General features: G+C 46.9%; 1 long non-coding RNA gene across 1 annotated transcript; it reads left to right on the top strand.

Annotated features, from left to right (window-relative positions):
* On the top strand, window positions 1–18,792 carry LOC129713179 (uncharacterized). Its single transcript, XR_008726190.1, has 2 exons — window positions 1–253; window positions 18,468–18,792. It is a non-coding gene; the product is annotated as an uncharacterized LOC129713179 (long non-coding RNA).
* Window positions 18,793–21,920: the final 3,128 nt, after the last annotated feature.

The raw sequence follows: 21,920 nt of genomic DNA on the forward strand, positions 1-21,920 counted from the left end.
GGCTGGCTGGCTGGATTTGGCAGCTGTGACTTAAAAAGGAAAGGGGAGGAAATAAAAGCCCCCCCTCCTTCCCTCCCCTCCGCGACTGAATTGAGAAAGAGGGAGGGAGAGAGAGAGAGAGACAGAAAGAGAAGATAAAATCTCACAAAACTTGGCACCGAGTCCCTTCCACTCAACAGCCAACATAAATCAGGAGAGAGATGACATGATACGGGCGGCGAGCGAGTCATTTGTGGAGGCAGATTGGCGAGGGGTGAGTCTGTGGAGAGGTGATAAAGTCGTTGTGATCTTTCACAAGAGTGGCAGTGAGCACCAGCGCTTCACTTGGTGGAATTAAAAGCCCCCTCTGTGTAAGAAGTTTACTTGAAGACATCAAGACTCTGCTTTGTCCGGGCTTGTGTTGTGTCTCTTCCCGGGCACCGGCTGATTTCTCAGATTTTTCTTTTCTTGATAATAAAAACACCTCTCTTCGCTTTTCCCCTCCCCTCTCCTCTCCTCCCCTCCCTCTCCTCCCCTCCCCTCCCCTCTCATTCCTCCCCTCCCATCTCCTCTCCTCTCCTTCCCTCCCCTCTCATTCCTCCTCTCCTCCCCTCCACTTCTCTTCTCCTCCTACTCCCTCTCCCTTTCCCTCCTCCCCATACACTCCCCCCTCCTTCCCCTCCCTCTCCTCTCCCCTTCCCTCTTCCCTCCCCCCCCCCCCCTCCCTCCTTTCTCCTCTCCCCTCCCCTCCTCTCCTCTCCTCCTACTTCTCCTCCCTTCCCTCCACCTCTCCCCTGCTCCATCCCCCCTTCTCCTCTCCTATCCTCCCTCCTCCTTCCCCTCACCTCTCCATTCCCTCCTCCCCTTTACTCGCCTATCCTCTCCTCTCCTTCACTATCCTCTCCTCTCCCCCTTCTCTCCCTTCTCTCTCCTCTCCTCCCCCCCTCTCCTCTTCCCTCCCTCCCTCCTCCTCTCCTCTCCTACCCCCTCTCTCCTCCCCCTCTCTCCTCCTCTCTCTCTCCCCCTCTCCTCCCTCTCCTCCTCCCCTCTCCTCCCTTTCCCCCCTCCTCTCTTCCCTCTCCTCCCTCTCCCCCCTCTCCTCCCCCACCTCCACCTCCTTCCTCCCTCTTCCCTCTCTCCTCTCCCCCCCTTCTCTTCTCTCCTCCTCTCCTCCTCCCCCCCCCCTTCTCTCTCCTCTCTTCCCCCCCTCCTCCCCCCCCCCCCCCCCCCCCCCTCCACTCCTTCTCCCCACCTCACCTCTCCTCTGCAGCTACTGCAGATCCACATAAAGACATTGTGGAAATAACCCATTTGCTACATTTCTATTGCCTCCCGCTGCTAATGACTACTCCTGCAAGAGAAACCTTACACTGTGAGCCTTCATATGCAAGTCCAGACTGACCACATTGGCCAGTGTTGGGCAGAAAGTGATGAGTGTTTGAAAATACAAAGTGCTGGAGGAACTCACGGGGTCAGGCAGCACCTGTGGAGTGAATAATTTACTTTGAAAATATACTTTATAGGTAATAACAAATATATACAAATCAAAAATCATCCAAAACCCTTTATACACTGTTAGTGTTTATGCATTCAGTATTACTGGCATTCAATATCTTCTGCAGAGGACATAGGTTTAAAGTGAAGGGGGGAAGATTTAATAGGAACCTGAGGGGTAACATTTTTACACAAAGGGTGGTGGGAGTACGGAACGAGCTACCAGAGGAGATAGTTGAGGCAGGTACTATCGCAAAGTTTAAGAAATATTGAGATAGGTACATGGATGGGACAGGTTTAGAGGGATATGGGCCAAACGCAGGTAGGTGGGACTAGTGTAGATGGGACATGTTGGTCGGTGTGGGCAAGTTGGGCCGAAGGGCCTGTTTCCACAGTGTATCACTCTATGATTATACCCAGTAGTGTTAAAGATGTTTCAGATCAAGACCGTCTTCAGACTAATGGAGTGAGGGGGGTAGGGGGGTGCAGGTGGGACAAGTGATAGGAACTGCAGGTGATGGTGTACAAAAAGAGACAGAAAGTGCTGGAGTAATTCAGAGGGTGAGGCAGCATCTTTGGAGCGCATGGATAGGTGAAGTTTCGGGTCGAGACAAGTGATAGGTGGATACAGGTGGAGGAGGAGGTGATCGGACAGTGAGTGACAAAGGCGATAGCTGATAAGGAGACAAGTGGATGTCAGATAAGGAGATAGACACAGAATGCTGGAGTAACTCAGCGGGACAGGGAGCATCTCTGGAGAGAAGGAATGGGTTACGTTTCAGGTCAAGACCCTTCTTCACACTGGTCTTCGGGTTGAGACCCTTCTTCAGACTAGTGCCAATGAGGAGAGAAGGGGAGGAGTCAAATGTAAAGCCAGAGGGAAGGATATGGGGTGTAGGGGTCCAGGGGAGGGGAGGACAGAGGAGGAATACAAGGGAAATATGGGCCTTGTGGATGGGAGATGAGGGGAAAGGAGCGGGATGACTCTTTAGTTTTGTGACACAGCATGGAAACAGGCCCTTCAGCCCACCGAATCAATGCTAACCATCAATCAGACTAGTGTGCAGGAAGTTAACTGAAGATGCTGGTGTAAACACAAAATGCTGGAGTAACTCAGCGGGACAGGCAGCGTCTGTGGTGGGAAGAAATGGGTAACGTTTCCGGGTCGAGACCCTTCTTCAGACTAGTCAAGGGAAAGGGAGACGAGAGGTATAGACAGTAATGTAGAGAGATGTGGAACAAATGAATGCAAAAAGGTAACGGTGGTAAAGGAAGCAGGCCATTGTTAGCTGTGTGCTGGGTGAGAATGGGAATCTGGTGTAACTTGGGTGGGGGAGGGATGGAGAGAGAGGGAATGCAGGGGTTACTTGAAGTTAGAGAAATCAAACTCATGCCACTGGGTTGTAAGCTGCCCAAGTGAGGTGCTGTTCCTCCAATTTATGATTCCAGTTGGATTAACACACTGGTTCTGTGTTTCGTGTCAAACACACCAGGGGCAATTTACCAAAGCCAATTAGCCTGGCAAGCTGCATGTCTGAAGAATGTGGGAGGAAACCGGATCACCCGGAGAAAACCCACGTGGTCACTGGGAGAATGTACAAACTTCCTACTGACACCGCCTGTACTCAGGGTCGAACCTGGGTCTCTGGCGCCGTGAGGCAGTAACTCTACCAGCTGCGTCACCTACAAACCTACACAGAGGGGATCTCATACTTCAAACATATAAGATTGTTAAGGGCTTGGACACGCTGGAGGCAGGAAACATGTTGCCGATGTTGGGGGAGTCCAGAACCAGGGACCACAGTTTAAGAATAAGGAGTAAGCCATTTAGAACGGAGACGAGGAAACACTTTTTCTCACAGAGAGTGGTGAGGCTGTGGAATTTGCTGCCTCAGTGGAGGCAGGTTCTCTGGATGCTTTCAAGAGAGAGCTAGATAGGGCTCTTAAAAAATGCGGAGTCAGGGGATATGGGGAGGTGAGGGCAGGAACGGGGTACTGATTGGGAATGATTAGCTATGATCACATTGAATGGCGGTGCTGGCTCGAAGGGCCGAATGGCCTACACCTGCACCCATTGTCTATTGTCTATTGTCTAACCTGTGTAGGTTTCCTCCGAGATCTTCCGTTTCCTCCCACACTCCAAACACGTACAGATTTGTAGGTTAATTGGCTTGGTGTAAATGTAAATTGTCCCCAGTGTGGGTAGGGTAGTGTTAGTGTGCGGGGATCGCTGGTCTGCGCAGACTTGGTGGGCCGAAGGGCCTGTTTCCGCACTGTATCTCTAAACTAAACTCAACTAAACTAAAAATCAAATGAAATCAAATGAAATAACCTGCGGATGCTGGAATCCTTAGCTGGAGGAACTCGACGGGTCAGGCAGCATCTGTGGAGAGAATGGACAGGCGACGTTTCAGGTCTGGACACTTCGGACTAAACCCACGCTAGTTTGCACAGGAGGAATCAAATATAGAGGAGATGGTTTATTTAAGGCTCTGGGTTGTGTTACGGGAAGTTGCTACAATGGAACACTGAATCTGCTCGAATTGCCGCCGAGTTGTCCAAACCAAATCAACAATCACTCAGAACCCGACAGTGGCAGCAACAGGTGGAAAATACAGCTCCTAAATTTCTCTCAGTGCTTGACGTGTCCCACTGAGGATAGGAGTTGTGTCAACATCGGGTAATTGCCCTTGCAAACCTTCTTTCACCCGCGGCCCCTGGTTCTAATTAGAATCAAACACACTTGTTTTCATTCATTTGGAAGGAAACACAACTAACAGATTGGAAACGTTTGATGTGAATCTGTGATCACCCTTCATACCCATTGCAGCCAATATACGTGGATGATCCACAACCATATGTTGCCACACATGGCCTGAGCTAATATACAGGGAGACAAAGCTATTCTAAAAGGGTTCATCTGGTTCTCATTCAAGTTCACAGTGATGTTAATTCAAAACAGAAAGTGTTCAACTTTAAAATAAGACTTTAACTTAACATATAACCATATAACTATATAACAATTACAGCACGGAAACAAGTCCCTGCTTCCACTACACTACCGGTCCCTCCACCCTACAAATCCGTGCCGAACAACTTTTTTTCCCTTAGTCCCACCTGCCTGCACTCATACCATAACCCTCCATTCCCTTCTCATCCATATGCCTATCCAATTTATTTTTAAATGATACCAACGAACCTGCCTCCACCACTTCCACTGGAAGCTCATTCCACACCGCTACCACTCTCTGAGTAAAGAAGTTCCCCCTCATGTTACCCCCTAAACTTCTGTCCCTTAATTCTGAAGTCATGTCCTCTTGTTTGAATCTTCCCTATTCTCAAAGGGAAAAGCTTGTCCACATCAACTCTGTCTATCCCTCTCATCATTTTAAAGACCTCTATCAAGTCCCCTCTTAACCTTCTGCGCTCCAGAGAATAAAGACCTAACTTATTCAACCTATCTCTGTAACTTAGTTGTTGAAACCCAGGCAACATTCTAGTAAATCTCCTCTGTACTCTCTCTATTTTGTTGACATCCTTCCTATAATTGGGCGACCAAAATTGTACACCATACTCCAGATTTGGTCTCACCAATGCCTTGTACAATTTCAACATGTGTAAGAAGGAACTGCAGATGCTTGTTTAAATTGAAGATAGACACAAAATGCTGGAGTAACTCAGCGGGTGAGGCGGCATCTCTGGAGAGAAGGAATGGGCGACGTTTTGGGTCGAGACCCTTCTTCAGCCCCTCTTCTCACTGAACACCCACCAGACATCGGCTCGGCCTCCATCTACTCACCTGCCTTCCTCCGACCCCAACCCCCACCCTTGCCCCCCTGACCATCCCCCCCCCTTTCTGATACGGGACGGTCTGTCCTCAGCAGAGGCCTCACCTTTGTTCCCCTCCGTCCCCACCTCAACGAGTTCCGAGTCCGCCACAATGTGGAGCTCTTCTTCCGTTGCCTCCGACTCTACGCCTTTTTCTATGGGAAGGAGTCCTCACCCCCCAGTGATGACCCCTTCTCCAGTCTCCAACGGACCCCCTCCCCCGGATGCCCCTCTACCTTTAGCAAGTAAGTACGTTTATTGGCCAAGTATTCACATACAAGGAATTTGCCTTGATGCTCCGCCCACAAGTAACATCATGACATCCATACAGTGACAGTTACGAAACATTAATAGTAATAAAACATTCAGGATAAAACACCATTGATCAAGCATGTGAACCAACAAAATACCAGATCAGATTCTTTAGACCTTTTCATTTCTAATTGCCGGCTGGACATCAATAACCTCAACTTTTCCACTCCCCTTGCTCACTCTAATCTCTCCTCCCCTGAACGTACTGCCCTCTGCTCACTCTACAGCAACCCCGACTGTTTTATTTTCCTTTAACTTAACATGTTTGCTTGTAAATTAGCCTATGGGGATGTGGGAAATGGCTTTCTGATAGACTGTTAATAAATGTGTTCACATCGCTAACTGCCAACAATACCTTTATACCTGCTTTTCTAAAATGAGACACACAATTGGCCATGTACTGATGCATGTCTCCATGCCAAGCTAGTTTTAGTGTTTAGTTAAGCATTTCCTGAATATTTGGAAATTGACTCAATGGGGAACTGAGTCAATCAGACCACATGCAGTAACAAGGAACTGCAGATGCTGGTTTATTCTAAAGATAGACAAAAAAAGTGTTGGAGTAACTCAGCTGGTCAGGCAGCGCCTCTAGAGAAAATGGACTGCTGATGTTTCAGGTTAGGACCTAACTTCAGAACCCGTTGGAGAGGGTTTAGTTTAATTTGGAGATAGCTTAAAGATTGGTTTAGTTTAGTTTCGAGATACAGAGCAGAAACAGGCCCTTCAGCCCGCCGAGTCCATGCTGACCAGCGATCCCCGTACACTAGAGCTATACTACACACGCTAGGGACAATTTACCATTATACTGAGCCAATGAATGTACAAACCTGCCTTTAGAGTGTGGAAGGAACTGGAGATCCCAGAGAAAACCCACACAGGTCACATGGAGGACATATACACTCCGTGCAGACAAGCATCTGTAAGCAAGATCCAACCCATGTCTCCGACGCTGAAAAGAGGAGACTTGCACGAGACCACTGTGGTGTCCCAGGACAAGAACTTTGAAAGTAGGCATGCAGGTGCAGCAGGAGATTTAAGCAGTGGAGTTAGGACAACATGCAAAAGGATTTGAGTATACTGCAGATGTTGGTTGCAGTTGTACAGGGTCTTGGTCAATCACACCTCATATGTACGTACAGTTACAGTCTCCTGGTTTGAGGAAGTACAATGTAGAGGGAATGGTTCATTTCACCATCTGATTCACTGGGATATCAGGAATTTTGCAAAGACTGGTTAGACTTGTCAAACTCTCTAGACCCCTTCTGATTGAGAAAGGACAAAATCGTAGACTTCTAAACCTGAAGGGAATCGGGGGGCTCATATTATAATAATAATAATAATAATGTTTATTTATATAGCACTTTTAAACAAAATCACTTTGAGCCAAAGTGCTTTACAGAGATTGATTAAAATAATTGAATAGATTAAATGTCAATAAATCCATACAAAATAAAAAAGAAAAAGAAAAAAAGACACAGACTTTTGTGATTTTGATCCTGATCATATCGAATGGCGGTGCAAAACTAGGGTGGACACTTTGCACCTAAATTCTATGTTTCCTATGTTTTATCCAACCTGGCTCTGACTGCTGTAAGGATGCAACTCTATCATTGTGCCACCATTTGCAAAAGAGAAGACTTTACAAAGTGCCTGGAGGAACTCAGTGGGTCGGGCAGCATCTAATAAAAAGGAACAGCAGATGTTGGTCGGGGTCGAAGTGTCTTTCAGATCAGAGTGTATGGGCTGGGTATGAAAACTGGTTTGGGGGAATGGGATGGTTCATTTGACATCAGCACAGGTGATAGGTGAACACGGGCGAGGGGGTTATTTGATAGGCAGATTTTTGGACAAAGGCCAGAGATGCTGCCTGATTTGCAAAATTCAATGTGTGCTGATGTCAAATGAACCATTCCACATTCTACACCAAACCAGGAACTGTACTGAGTACATATGAGGTCTGATTGAACATTTATCTGTTTTGTAGACTATAAATGCCTAGTATGCTTTCTGGTGCTGCTGTTCAAGCATATTGTGGTCACAAGTGGAGATGTGCTGCAGTGACTCAGGGGGGGCAGGGGGTCAGGAGAACGGGGGTGGTGTGGGTGAGGGGGAAGGGGAAACTGGTGCTAGGTCAGTCATGGGAAGGGGGAAGAGGGGATGGAGGGGAATAGAAAGAGGTTAGGAGACCAAACCTGTACACAATACTCACCAGAGCCCTACACTACTGCAGAAGAACCTCTTTACTCCTATACTGAAATGTTATGAAGGCCAACATTCCAACATTGGTTGGCAGACAGGTAACAAAGAGTAGGGATTAACGGGTCCCTTTGAGAATGGCAGGCAGTGACTAGTGGGGTACCGCAAGGCTCGGTGCTGGGACCGCAGCTATTTACAATATACATTAATGATCTAGTTTAACTGTGAATAGGATGCTATGAGAATGCAGGTTGACTTGGACAGGTTGGGTGAGTGGGCAGATGCATGGCAGATGTAGTTTAATGTGGATAAATGTGAGGTTATCCACTTAGGTGGCAAAAACAGGAAGGCAGATTATTATCTGAATGGTGTCAAGGCAGATCATTATACGAATGGAAAAGCGGAAGTACAATGTGATCTGGGGGTCCTTGTCCATCAGTCGCTGAAAGTAAGCATGCAGGTACAGCAGGCAGTGAAGAAAGCGAAAGGCATGTTGGCCTTCATAACAAGAGGAGTTGAGTATTGAAGCAAAGAGGTCCTCCTGCAGTTGTACAGGGCCCTAGTGAGACCACACCTGGAGTATTTTGTGCAGTTTTGGTCTCCAAATTTGAGGAATGACATTTTTACTACTGAGGGAGTGCAGCAGTTTCACCAGGTTAATTCCCGGGATGGCGGGACTGTCATATGCTGATAGAACGGAGTGGCTAGCCTTGTATACTGGAATTTAGAAGGATGAGAGTGGATCTTTTTCAAACATATAAGATTATTCAGGGTTTGGACACGCTAGGGGCACAAAACATGTTCCCGATGTTGGGGGAGTCCAGAGCCAGGGGCCACAGTTTAAAAATAAGAGGTAAGCCATTTACAAAGGAGATTATGAGAAACTTTTTCACACAGAGAGTTGTGAATCTGTGGAATTCTCTGCCTCAGAAGGCAGTGGAGGCCGGTTCTCTGGATGCTTTCAAGAGATGAGGCTCTTAAATATAGCACAGTCAATGGATATGGGGAGAAGGCAGGAACGGGGTACTGATTTTGGATGATCAGTCATGATCACATTGAACGGCGATGCTGGCTCAAAGGGCCGAATGGCCTACTCCTGCACCTATTGTCTATTGTCTATTGTCTATTGTGTAAAGGCTTCTTTCTAAAGAAGTTGAAAAGCCAACATGAAATTTTATGGTTAAAGTCAAAACATTGGCAGACTTCAGAACGTCTGGAAACACTCAGTCGTTCCAACAACATTAGTGGAGAGAGGACGTTTGCATTAACACTTTGCGGTTCTGATGAACCAGCCATCCGACTTGAACTATTAACTTTACCTTGCCTCCGTGATCAGCTGTTGCCTTGCAGCTGAATGATTCTTAATGAATGTTGTTTTCTTTCATTTCACTTTATGGCTTTTATGAGCGATGGTGAATGTACTGCAGTCACTACCAAGGGAACGGGAATTCTACTGGTGTTTTGTCCCATGCGATCCATTATAATGATGTGAAGCCTTTAGATGGGGAGGGCAATGAATTGAAGTTACACTCTGGCCACATGAAACACACCTGGGCCACCACATGCGTTTAGAAACCTGCATTAGTCATCAAGGGAACACAGTGCAAATTCATTGGAATGGTCGAAACAAGGAACTGCAGATGCTGCTTTACAAAAGAAAAAGACACAAAGTGTTGGAGTAACACTGCGGGTCATAAGATCATAAGGGATAGGTGTAGAATTACGCCATTCGGCTCATCAAGTCTACTCCGCCATTCAATCATGGCTGATCTATCTCTCCCCCTAACCCAGTGGTTTTTTTGGCCATGCCCCACCTAATCACCTCTAAAATCCTGATGCCCCCCCCATGTGGTGATATATAATTCTTATCATTTAAAAAGTGAACTCCGTTTCAGCTGAAGAAGCTTAAAACGCCAATACCTTGGTTGTAATAACTACACAATAAAGACCTTTTTTTACCCAAAAAAAATTATTTACTCAAAATAACATCTGAAACATAAACTACATGTGTTTACCTGATGGAAAATCCTAAAAAATAAAAATCGAAAATTTGGACCCAGACCTCCTCAGTTGCCCCCCTTAAAAATCAAATTACCCCCCTGTACGCCCCACGTTGGGAACCACTGCCCTAACCCCATTCTCCTGCTTTCTCCCCATAACCCCTGATGCCCGTACAAATCACAAATCTATCTATCTCCGCCTTAACAATATCCACTGATCCAGCCTCCACAGCCTTCTGTGGCAAAGAATTCCACAGATTCACCACCCTCTGACTAAAGACATTTCTCCTCATCTCCTTCCTAAAAGAACGTCCTTTAATTCTGAGGCTGTGACCTCTAGTCCTAGACTCTCCCATCAGTGGAAACATCCTCTCCACATCCACTCTATCCAGGCCTTTATCTATTCTGTATGTTTCAATGTGGTCCCCCCCTCATTCTTCTAAACTCCAGTGAGTACAGGCCCAGTGCCGACAAATGCTCACCATAGGCTAACCTTCTCGTTGCTGGGATCACTTCTGTGGACCTTCTCCACAGCCAGCACATCCTTCCTCAGATATAGTGCGCAAAATTGCTCGCAATATTCCACATGCGGCCCGACCTGCGCCTTTTAGAGCCTCAGCATTACATCCCTGTCAGATCAGGCAGCATCTCTGGAGAACAAGGCGAGGTGACGGTTCAAGTCGGGACCCAACTTCAAGTTGATTGAGATTGGAATGACATGCCTGGTCTCCAAGTGGGATTGCCAGCTCTGTAGTCCAAGGTGTGTGATATTTTGTGAGTGGGGTTTGTTGTTGCTAGGGCTATCAACCACTGGAACCCTACATGCTTTAATTTATCCTGGAGATCCCTAGCTTGGCAGTAATGCTGACCGCAACGCCTTGGAACTGATTGCCAGGTAACCCCAGAACAAGGAGTGACCTAGAGTTCAGCTCAAGTTCAAGTTCAAGGTACATTTATTGTCACATGCACCAATTGGTGCAGTGAGATTTGAGTTACCGTACAGCCTATACGAACAAAACGAACACAACACACGATAGAATTTAACATGAACGCCCCCATACAGCGGAATCAACGTTTCCCACTGTGTGGGAAGGCACCAAAGTTCAGCCATCTTCCTCGTTGTTCACCCGTGGTCGGGGCCTATTGAGGCCTCAGTTGCCGGGCGGATCGAAACTCCGACGTCGGAATGGAAGAATACAACCAGCGTATAGGGTCATACTGCATGGAAATAGGCCATTCAGCCCATCATATTCATGCTGACCAGCAGGCACCCATCCATGTTAATCCCATCTCCCTGCACTTGGTCCACAGCCCCCAATGCCTGGCTCATTCAGGCAACACAGTTCCCTTCCTCTCCCTTCTTTCTGCTTTCCCCCTCTTCCTCTTTCCCCACTCACTCTCTCCACCTCTCGTACTCCATGGTGAGCCCAGGGTCCCCATTGACCTATGAAAGTGAATCATCAGATTCCTGGCATGGTGCAAAGTGTTCTGGATATTGTGGCCATTCTGAGGAAAGTACATTTCCACTTGCAACAGAATGCTTGAAACAAACAGAGCCGTAGAATTGAAGGCCCGTGGGCCCGAGAATGGTGTCGATCTGTTGGGCAAAAGCCAGAGTTGAGAGAGATGACGAGGTTTGTTGACTTGGGAGAAAGTTACTTTCCTCCAAAGCACCGGGATGTTTCTGTGAACATGATCTTGCGAGGGGCGGGAAATGTGGGAGGTCCATTTTGCAAAGTGGCCGGAACAAGAGTGTTTCGGGTAATAATCCGACAAAAGAGAAGCAAGCAAAATCTTGTGATGCAAAGGGCGAGACCACAAGAGCGGCCCGGTGGCGCAGCGGTAGAGTTGCTGCCTTACAGCGCTTGCAGCGCCAGGCGCCTGGATTCGATCCCGTCTACGGGTGCTGTCTGTATGGAGTTTGGACGTTCTCATCGTGACCTGCGTGGGTTTCATCCGAGATCTTCGGTTTCCGCCCACACTCCAAAGGCGTGCGCGTTTGTAAGTTAATTAGATTGGTATAATTGTAAATTACCCCTAGGATCGTGTTAATGTGCGGGGATCGCTGGACGGTGCAGACTCAGTGGGCCGGGGGGCCAATTTCCGCGCTGTATCTCTAAACTAAACAAGAGCAGAGAGGCAGGGGGGTGTAAAATGAGGGTAGAAGCAATAGGTAGCAAGGTGAAAAGTAAAAGTGGCAGGCAGACAAAACCAGGGCAAAAATCAAAAAGGGCCACTTTTCAACATAGTTGTATAAGGGGTAAGAGTGTTGTAAAAACAAGCCTGAAGGCTTTGTATCTTAATGCAAGGAGCATTTGTAATAAGGTGGATGAGTTGAATGTGCAGATAGTTATTAATGAATATGATGTAGTTGGGATCACGGAGACATGGCTCCAGGGTGACCAAGGCTGGGAGTTGAACATCCAGGGATATTCAATATTCAGGAGGTATAGACAGAAAGGAAAAGGAGGTGGGGTAGCGTTGTTGGTTAGGGAGCACATTAACGCAATAGAAAGGAAGGACATTAGTTTGGAGGATGTGGAATCGATATGGGTAGAGCTGCGATACACTAAGGGGCAGAAAACGCTAGTGGGAGTGGTGTACCAGCCACCTAACAGTAGTAGCGGAGTTGGGGATGGCATCAAACAGGAAATTAGAAACGCGTGCAACAAAGGTAAAATAGTTATAATGGGTGACTTCAATCTACATATAGATCGGGTGAATCAAATTAAACCAACATGTAGAAGAACCAACGAGAGAGCTGGCTATTCTAGACTGGGTATTGCGTAATGAGGAAGGGTTAGTTAGCAGTCTTGTTGTGTTGGCCCCTTGGGCAAGAGTGACCATAATATGGTTGAGTTCTTCATTAGGATGGAGAGTGACATTGTTAATTCAGAAACAAGGGTCCTGAACTTAAAGAAAGGTGACTTTGAGGGTATGAGACGTGAATTGGCCAAGATAGACTGGCAATTGATTCTTAAAGGGTTGACGGTGGATATGCAATGGAAGGCATTTAAAGCCTGCATGGATGAACTACAACAATTGTTCATATCAGTTTGGCAAAAGAATAAATCGGGGAAGGTAGTGCATCCGTGGATAACAAGGGAAATCAGGGATAGTATCAAAACAAAAGAGGAAGCCTACAAATTAGCCAGAACAAGCAGCCTACCAGAGGACTGGGAGAAATTCGGAGTCCAGCAGAGGAGGACAAAAGGCTTAATTAGGAAAGGGAAAATAGATTATGAAAGAAAACTGGCAGGGAACATAAAAACTGACTGCAAAAGTTTTTATAGATATGTCAAGAGGAAAAGATTAGTTAAAACAAATGTATTTCCCTTGCAGTCAGAAACAGGCGAATTGATCATGGGGAACAAGGACAGGGCAGACCAATTGAATAATTACTTTGGATCTGTCTTCACTAAGGAAGACATAAATAATCTGCCAGAAATAGCAAGGGACCGGGGGTTAAATGAGATGGAGGAACTGAGTGAAATCCAGGTTAGCCGGGAAGTGGTGATAGGTAAATTGAATGGATTAAAGGCTGATAAATCCCCAGGGCCAGATAGGCTGCATCCCAGAGTACTTAAGGCAGTAGCCGCAGAAATAGTGGATGCATTAGTGATAATTTTTCAAAACTCTTTAGATTCTGGAGTAGTTCCTGAGGACTGGAGGGTAGCTAATGTAACCCCACTTTTTAAAAAGGGAGGGAGAGAGAAAACGGGGAATTACAGACCAGTTAGTCTAACATCGGTGGTGGGGAAAATTCTGGAGTCAGTTATTAAAGATGGGATGCAGCACATTTGGAAAGTGGTGAAATCATTGGACAAAGTCAGCATGGATTTATGAAAGGTAAATCATGTCTGACGAATCTTATAGAATTTTTCGAGGATGTAACTAGTAGAGTGGATAAGGGCGAACCAGTGGATGTGGTGTATCTGGACTTCCAGAAGGCTTTCGACAAGGTCCCACATAAGAGATTAGCATACAAACTTAAAGCACACGGCATTGGGGGTTCAGTATTGATGTGGATAGAGAACTGGCTGACAGACAGGAAACAAAGAGTAGGAGTAAACGGGTCCTTTTCAGAATGGCAGGCAGTGACTAGTGGGGTACCTCAAGGCTCAGTGCTGGGACCCCAGCTATTTACAATATATATTAATGATCTGGATGAGGGAATTGAATGCAACATCTCCAAGTTTGCGGATAACACAAAGCTGGGGGGCAGTGTTAGCTGTGAGGAGGATGCTAGGAGGCTGCAAGGTGACTTGGATAGGTTGGGTGAGTGGGCAAAGGCATGGCAGATGCAGTATAATGTGGATAAATGTGAGGTTATCCACTTTGGTGGCAAAAACAGGAAAGTAGACTTTTATCTGAATGGTGGCCGATTAGGAAAAGGGGAGATGAAACGAGACCTGGGTGCCATGGTACACCAGTCATTGAAAGTAGGCATGCAGGTACAGCAGGCAGTGAAGAAGGCGAATGGTATGTTAGCTTTCATAGCAAAAGGATTTGAGTATAGGAGCAGGGAGGTTCTACTGCAGTTGTACAGGGTCTTGGTGAGGCAACACCTGGAGTATTGCGTACAGTTTTGGTCTCCAAATCTGAGGAAAGAGATTCTTACCACAGAGAAGGTTCACCAGACTGATTCCTGGGATGGCAGGACTTTCATATGAGGAAAGACTGGATAGACTCGGCTTGTACACGTTGGAATTCAGAAGACTGAGGGGGGATCTTATAGAAACTTACAAAATTCTTAAGGGGTTGCCACAGGCTAGATGCAGGAAGATTGTTCCCGATGTTGGGGAAGTCCAGGACAAGGGGCCACACACACAGTTTAAGGATAAAAGGGAAGACTTTTAGGACCGAGATGAGAAAAAAAATTTTTACACAGAGAGTGGTGAATCTGTGGAATTCTCTGCCACAGAAGGTAGTTGAGGCCAGTTCATTGGCTATATTTAAGAGGGAGTTAGATGTGGCCCTTGTGGCTAAAGGGATCAGGGGGTATGGAGAGAAGGTAGGGATGGGATACTGAGTTGGATGATCAGCCATGATCATATCAAATGGCGGTGCAGGCTCGAAGGGCCGAATGGCCTACTCCTGCACCTATTTTCTATGTTTCTATGTTTCTATGTAAACTAGTGTAGGGTCATACTGCATGGAAATAGGCCATTCAGCCCACCATATTCATGCTGACCAGCAGGCACCCATCCATGTTAATCCCATCTCCCTGCATCAAATTCCATCCACTGTCTTATCATCTGTCGGATGTTGAGGTCTCTCCAAACCCTGCAGCAGGTGTTGACCTTCAGCGAGCAGAGGAATTTGCCAACAGAAAACATATTGGCTATTCTTCTTGATGGAGGGAAGAGGGAGTTCGGTTCATGAGACTGGGAGGTGAGCAATACTCATTAAAGAAGGGCAAGGTTCAACTTGGTGGGACAAGACAAAGCTGGTCTTTCAAAATGGAGACAGAAACATGATCGTATTATCAAAGAATGTGGAGACGATGAAGATAGATTCAGTAGTCATTCCCCGAGAGACTCAAAACGGAAATGTTTTGTCATTATTTTTAAATCTATTTAATGAGATTACGCTGTAACATTCAGTTCAAAAGAGCAGTTGGAACACATTCTAAATGGCGCAGAGAATATATCTTCCCTTTGCTAAATGTCGAGGTTTAGAGGGATGTGGGCCAAATTCGGGTGCGACTGGTGTTGATGGAGTATCTTGGTCCACATGGGCAAGTGGGATGAAGGGCATCGCTCCATGCAGTATGACCGTAGACACAAGGAACTGCAGATGCTGGCATCCATCTATCACTTGCCTGGCTTAGTCCCATCTCCACCTCTCTCTAGCTTCCTACTCCAGTCCGACTCAAGAAGGGTCTCGACTCAAAACCTGGCCTATCCGTGTCCACTGGAGATATGGACTAACCTGCTGAGTTAGTCCAGCATCGTCTATTTCCCTTTGCTAAAAAACTGTTTGCTCTGTTCAAAACTTGATCTTGCAGTCTGATTATTATTATCATTATTAACAGCCTCTGGCTGTTTGGATAGCTTTGGATTTATGGAGCGCTCAGAGATTCCTGGCTGCTCAGTGCCGTCCACGTCACCCAGAGGAGGGTGGAATGAAGCAGAGCCCGCCACAGTGGTTGACCGATCGAAGGCAGATCACAAACCCATCACCGGGAAAGTAGTTGGTTAAATGGAGACACAGGCAACTGCAGACGCTGGAATCTTGCATAAGAGAAAACTGCTGGAGCAACTCAGCGGGTCAGGCAGCATCACTGGATTGCAGGAGTAAGTTTAGCCCACCCCGACCTCTTCCCAACTTTATCCCTGCCACTACGCTGAACAAGGGTCCCGACCCGAAACATCAGCGACACATGTTCTCCTGATGTTGTCTGCCTGAACCATTGCCCACATTGCTGCCTGAACCATTGCCCACATTGCTGCCTGAACCATTTAGTTATTCCAAGTCTTTGTGCTTTACACAAGATTTCATCATCCGCAGTTTAGTTTAGTTCTTCTTCTTGCGTATGGCGTGCACAGCCTAAACTTCTAGGACAACTTGTTCTATATGATCTTGCTTGATTGTGCACGCCAGGTTGATTGCATTTGTCGATACAGGGCGGACAGAGTGAAGGTTGCAATCTCCCACCCCTTTAGTTTAGTTCAGTTTCGTTTAGTTTAGAGACACAGCGCGGAAACAGGCCCTTCGGCCCACCGAGTCCGCGCCGACCAGCGATCCCCGCACATTAACACTATCCTACACACACTAGGGACAATTTAAACTTATACCAAGCCGATAAACCTTTAAACCTGTACGTCTTTGGCGTGTGGGTGGAAAACAAAGATCTCGGGGCAAACCCACACGGTCACGGAGAAATCGTACAAACTCCGTTCAGACAGCACCCGTAATCAGGATCAAACCCGGGTCTCCAGCGCTGCAAGCGATGTAAGGCAGCAACTCTACCGCTGCGCTACTGTGCTGTGCTGTGCCCCTTGTTTGTTTCTTTTACTGTTCCACTGCAAAATCTCCTCAAGGTATGCATGCCTACTTTGAAGAAGTTCCCTCTCTGTCAGGAGTTCTGTGAGACCCTCTCTCACTGCTCCCCCTCTGTGATTCCTGTTACTCTCCTAATCTACAACTCGTGCTACTGAGCGGAGCTGTAGTATCTTTGGTTCTGACCCAGACTTGCCTGGTTCTGTCTTGTTCCTGCCTCTTGCTAGATTTCTTCCTCCGACTACAATCAGTCTGAAGAAGGGTCCCAGCATGAAACGGCACCTATCCATGTCCTCCAGAGATGCTGCCTGACCCGCTGAGTTACCCTAGCACGTTGTGTTCTATGCAAGTGACCAGTTAAACTATTGTTCTTGTTTTCAAAAGCTCGATTCTAGCTGTTACATTATTGTTGCTTCAATGTGTGGGCTGAAAACCAACATAATCTTATGCAAAAATCTAGCGATTTCCTCGGTCCACAGATTGTGAAGATTATTCATGCTAATTCTGCCTGCCAAACTCAGAGGAATACTTCCTGTTTACTACAATCTACAGCTTTGGAGTCAATTGGAAAAGTTCCCTTGGTTCCTTGCCTCACAATTTGGAATAGATCACCAGTCAGAAATTGTTTGCAGGTGTGAGGACGCTGCACATCACAGGGCTTTCTTCTGCAGTTGTACAGGGCTCTGGTGAGACCACATCTGGAGTATTGTGTACAGTTTTGGTCTCCTAATTTGACGAAGGACATCCTTGTGATTGAGGCAGTACAGCGTAGGTTCACGAGATTGATCCCTGGGATGGCGGGACTGTCATATGAGGAAAGATTGAAAAGACTAGGCTTGTATTTACTGGAGTTTAGAAGGATGAGGGGGGATCTAATAGAAACATATAAAATTATAAAAGGAATGGACAATCCAGATGCAGGACAACTGTTCCCAATGTTGGGTGAGTCCAGAACCGGGGGCCACAGTCTTAGAATAAAGGGGAGGTCATTTAAGACTGAGGTGAGAAAAACCTTTTTCACCCAGAGAGTTGTGAATTTATGGAATTCCCTGCCGCAGAGGGCAGTGGAGGCCAAGTCACTGGATGGATTTAAGAGAGAGTTAGATAGAGCTCTAGGGTCTAGTGGAGTCAAGGGATATGGGGAGAAGGCAGGCACGGGTTATTGATAGGGGACGATCAGCCATGATCACAATGAATGGCGGTGCTGGTTCGAAGGGCCTAATGGCCTCCTCCTGCACCTATTTTCTATGTTTCTATGTCCCTGTCCCTGAGACTTGGTGTGAGACTTCCAGCAGCTGTAATCTGTCACAGATAAGGCCCAAGGTATAGTCATAGAGTTAGACAGCATCGAAATGAGCCCTTCAGCCCATCTTGTCCATGCTGACCCAGCTACACTAATCCCACCTGCCTGTGTTTGGCTCATATCCCTCCAAACGTTTCCCATCCATATACCCAATGGAACAGGATTTCTGCAGTTGGCGGTCAAGGTCAAGTCATTGGGATTGTTAGGTTCATGATTAGGGAGAGTATCAAGGGTCACAGGGCCACAGGCAGGAGAATGGGGTTCAGAGGGGAAAATGATCAAATGGCGGAGCAAAGCTGATGGGCTGAATGGCTCCTATTTTCTTATGAAGATCTCATTTATGTGCATAGAGTCATGGAGTCAAGAAGCAGCCGACTCGGGAGCTCCATGCCGGAGTTTCCATCATCCCAACGACGGGGCTTGAACAGGGACCGTCAGCAACAGTCCCGATCAAAGGCCCCGACCACCACGGGTGAAGAAAGGAGGAAGATGACTGAACTTCATTGCCTTCCATCACAGTGAGGAATGGGGATTCCACTGTGGTGGATGTTTATGTTACACATTATATTATGTGCTGTGTGTATTTTTGCTTTTTACTTAGTATGGCTGGATGGTGACTCAAACATCCCTGCACCTTAATTGGTACATGTGCCAATAAAATTGAATCTTGAATCTAGAGTGAAACAGTGTGGAAACAGGCCCTTCAGCCCAACTTGCCCACACCGGCCAACATGTCCTAGCTACACTAGTCCCACCTGCCCGCGTTTGGTCCATATCCCTCCAAACCTGTCCTCTCCATGTACCTGCCTAACTGGTTGTTAAACGTTGGGATAGTCCCATCCTCTGGCAGCTTGTTCCGTACACCCACCACCCTTTGTGTGAAAAAAGGGAGAGGAAGATGTGGATGAGCAATTGGGTGGGAAATCATTTGTGGATAGATAGCAGGGTGGTGCAGCGGTAGAGTTACTGCCTTACAGCGGATCTGATCCTGACTATGGGTGCTTGTCTCGACGGAGTTTGTACATGCATCCTGTGACCGCATAGGTTTTCTCCGGTTGCTCCAGTTGCCGCCCACATTCCAAAGGCATGCGGGATTGTAGTTTAATTGGCTACGTTAAAATTGTAAACTGCCCCTTGTGTGTGTAGGGTAGTGTTAGGGTGCGGGGATCGCTGGTGTTCCCGCGCTTGTTCGCAAAATATTCCAAATGTAATTTAAACTGAAGGTGGTGGAGGGAGGACTTAAGCCAGAAAGGGTTATTGGGAAGAAAGAGCTACCTTAAATTTAGAAACATAGAAACATAGAAATTAGGTGCAGGAGTAGGCCATTCGGCCCTTCGAGCCTGCACCGCCATTCAATATGATCATGGCTGATCATCCAACTCAGTATCCCGTACCTGCCTTCTCTCCATACCCCCTGATCCCCCTTAGCCACAAGGGCCACATCTAACTCCCTCTTAAATATAGCCAATGAAGTGGCCTCAACTACCCTCTGTGGCAGAGAGTTCCAGAGATTCACCACTCTCTGCGTGAAAAAAGTTCTTCTCATCTCGGTTTTAAAGGATTTCCCCTTTATCCTTAAGCTGTGACCCCTTGTCCTGGACTTCCCTAACATCGGGAACAATCTTCCTGCATCTAGCCTGTCCAACCCCTTAAGAATTTTGTAAGTTTCTATAAGATCCCCTCTCAATCTTCTAAATTCTAGAGAGTATTTAGTTGCATCTGGTTGGGTAACTATGGGAGGTTGGAGATTATTCCATGCTTTAATTGTGCGGGGGAAGAACGAATTGCTGTACACATCTGTCTTGGTCGCTGGGATCTCAAATTGGATCGAATGCCCTCGTCTGCTCCTAATTGGTTTGGGTTTGGTGTAGGTTTTGTATTCTGTCGAGCTGACCATTTAACATTTTGTAAGAACATTTTGTAAAAGCTTGTTCTCTAAACTAAACTTGACTTCTTACCGATTATCTGCTATAACCGAGTGATGGGGGTAAAGTTAAACCCAAGGCCAGGAGGGAAGTAACGTGGAGTTGAGGGGGGGCGGTGTGGGGGAGGTTAAACCAGTGGGGTTTCACCAGCCGGGGAGCCCCCTGTCCCACACACAGTGTACCAGGGGACGGGCCCGGTACTCAGGGCAATTCACGCTGCTCGCTCCCTTGATCAGAAGCTCCCACCGTGCGTTGCCGGCTCGTCGGGTTAATGGCAGAAGTGGGCACGCGGTGCACCAGGATCCTCTGCCCGCTATCACCGAAATCCGTTATCTAGACAGACACAAAACGCTGGAGTAACTCAGAGGGAGAGAAGGAATGGGTGACGTTTCGGGATAAGACCCTTCTTCTGTTATCTAGAGGTTCCATTATTGTGAGGGTTTACTGTAGTTCCACGTCTTCACAGAAGGAGATTGGCTCAGCCCAATATATAACCGCATCTACTCTGAGTCAGCTACTCCCACACTAATAAATTCCTTCCTAATCATTCCCATTGAGTGAATGAAAACCAGAAACTACAGGGCAGTCTCTAACACTGCACGTGTCAGATGCATCCTCACAGCCCTGGGCCTCTCCTTAAATTCTCAGCACCAAGCATTGTGAAACTTGAAAGCGCGCACCACCAGACTCAGGAACAGCTTCTTCCCCTCTGTTATCGGGCTTCTGAACGGTCCTTCCATAAGCTGGGGTACTGTCCGATCCACCTCTACCCCATTGCGGACATTGGACATTGTCTCTGGAACTGGTGTGCTGCAAGGTGGCGCAGCGGTAGAGTTGCTGCCTTACAGCGCTTGTAAGATCGGAGACCCGTGTTCGATCCTGACTATGGGTGCTGTCTGTACGGAGTTTGTACGTTCTCCCTGTGACCCGGGTGGGTTTTCTCCGAGCTCTTCGGTTTCCTCCCACACTCCAAAGACGTGCAGGTATGTAGGTACATTAGCTTGGTATAATGCACACTGTTCCTAGTGTGTGTAGGATTGTGTTAATGTGCGGGGATCGCTGGTCGGCACGGACTCGATGGGCCGAAGGGCCTGTTTCCACACTGTGTCTCTAAACTATACAAAACAATATTCTGCATCTTCCCCTTAGAGACCTGGCGTACTTAAGTTTGGCTTGATTGTATTTATGTGTAGTTGATGTGATTTGATTGCATAGCACCCAAAACACGTGACAAAAATAAACCTAAACCTCTGGTCATCTGCGCTTACACCTCCTTATATGACTTGGTGTCAAGTATTCAGAGCAAGTTGGGTTATATCATTGCATTAAACTTGCCAGATAAATATAATTGTATCAGAAGGAACTGCAGATGCTAGCTTACACCGAAGATAGACACAAAATGCTGGAGTCTGAAGAAGGGTCTCGACCCTAGAGATGCTGCCTATCCCACTGAGATACATATAGTTCTTCATTATATGTATCTCAGGACAATGTCAGGACTTACATATGAAGAAAGACTGGATAGACTCGGCTTATACTCACTAGAATTTAGGAGATTGAGGGGGGAACTTATAGAAACTTACAAAATTCTTAAGGGGTTGCACAGGCTAGATGCAGGAAGATTGTTCCCGATGTTGGGGAAGTTATGAACAAGGGGTCACAGTTTAAGGGTAAGGGGGAAATGAGGAAAACATTTTTCACACAGCGAGTGGTGAATCTCTGGAATTCCCTGCCACAAAAGGTAGTTGAGGCCAGTTCATTGGCTATATTTTAGAGGGAGTTAGATGCGGCCCTTGTGGCTAAGGGGATCAGGGGGTATGGAGAGAAGGCAGGTACAGAATACTGAGTTGGATGATCAGCCATGATCATATTGAATGG

Source organism: Leucoraja erinacea, chromosome 35, assembly GCF_028641065.1.
Source record: "Leucoraja erinacea ecotype New England chromosome 35, Leri_hhj_1, whole genome shotgun sequence".
Lineage (NCBI taxonomy): Eukaryota > Metazoa > Chordata > Chondrichthyes > Rajiformes > Rajidae > Leucoraja > Leucoraja erinaceus.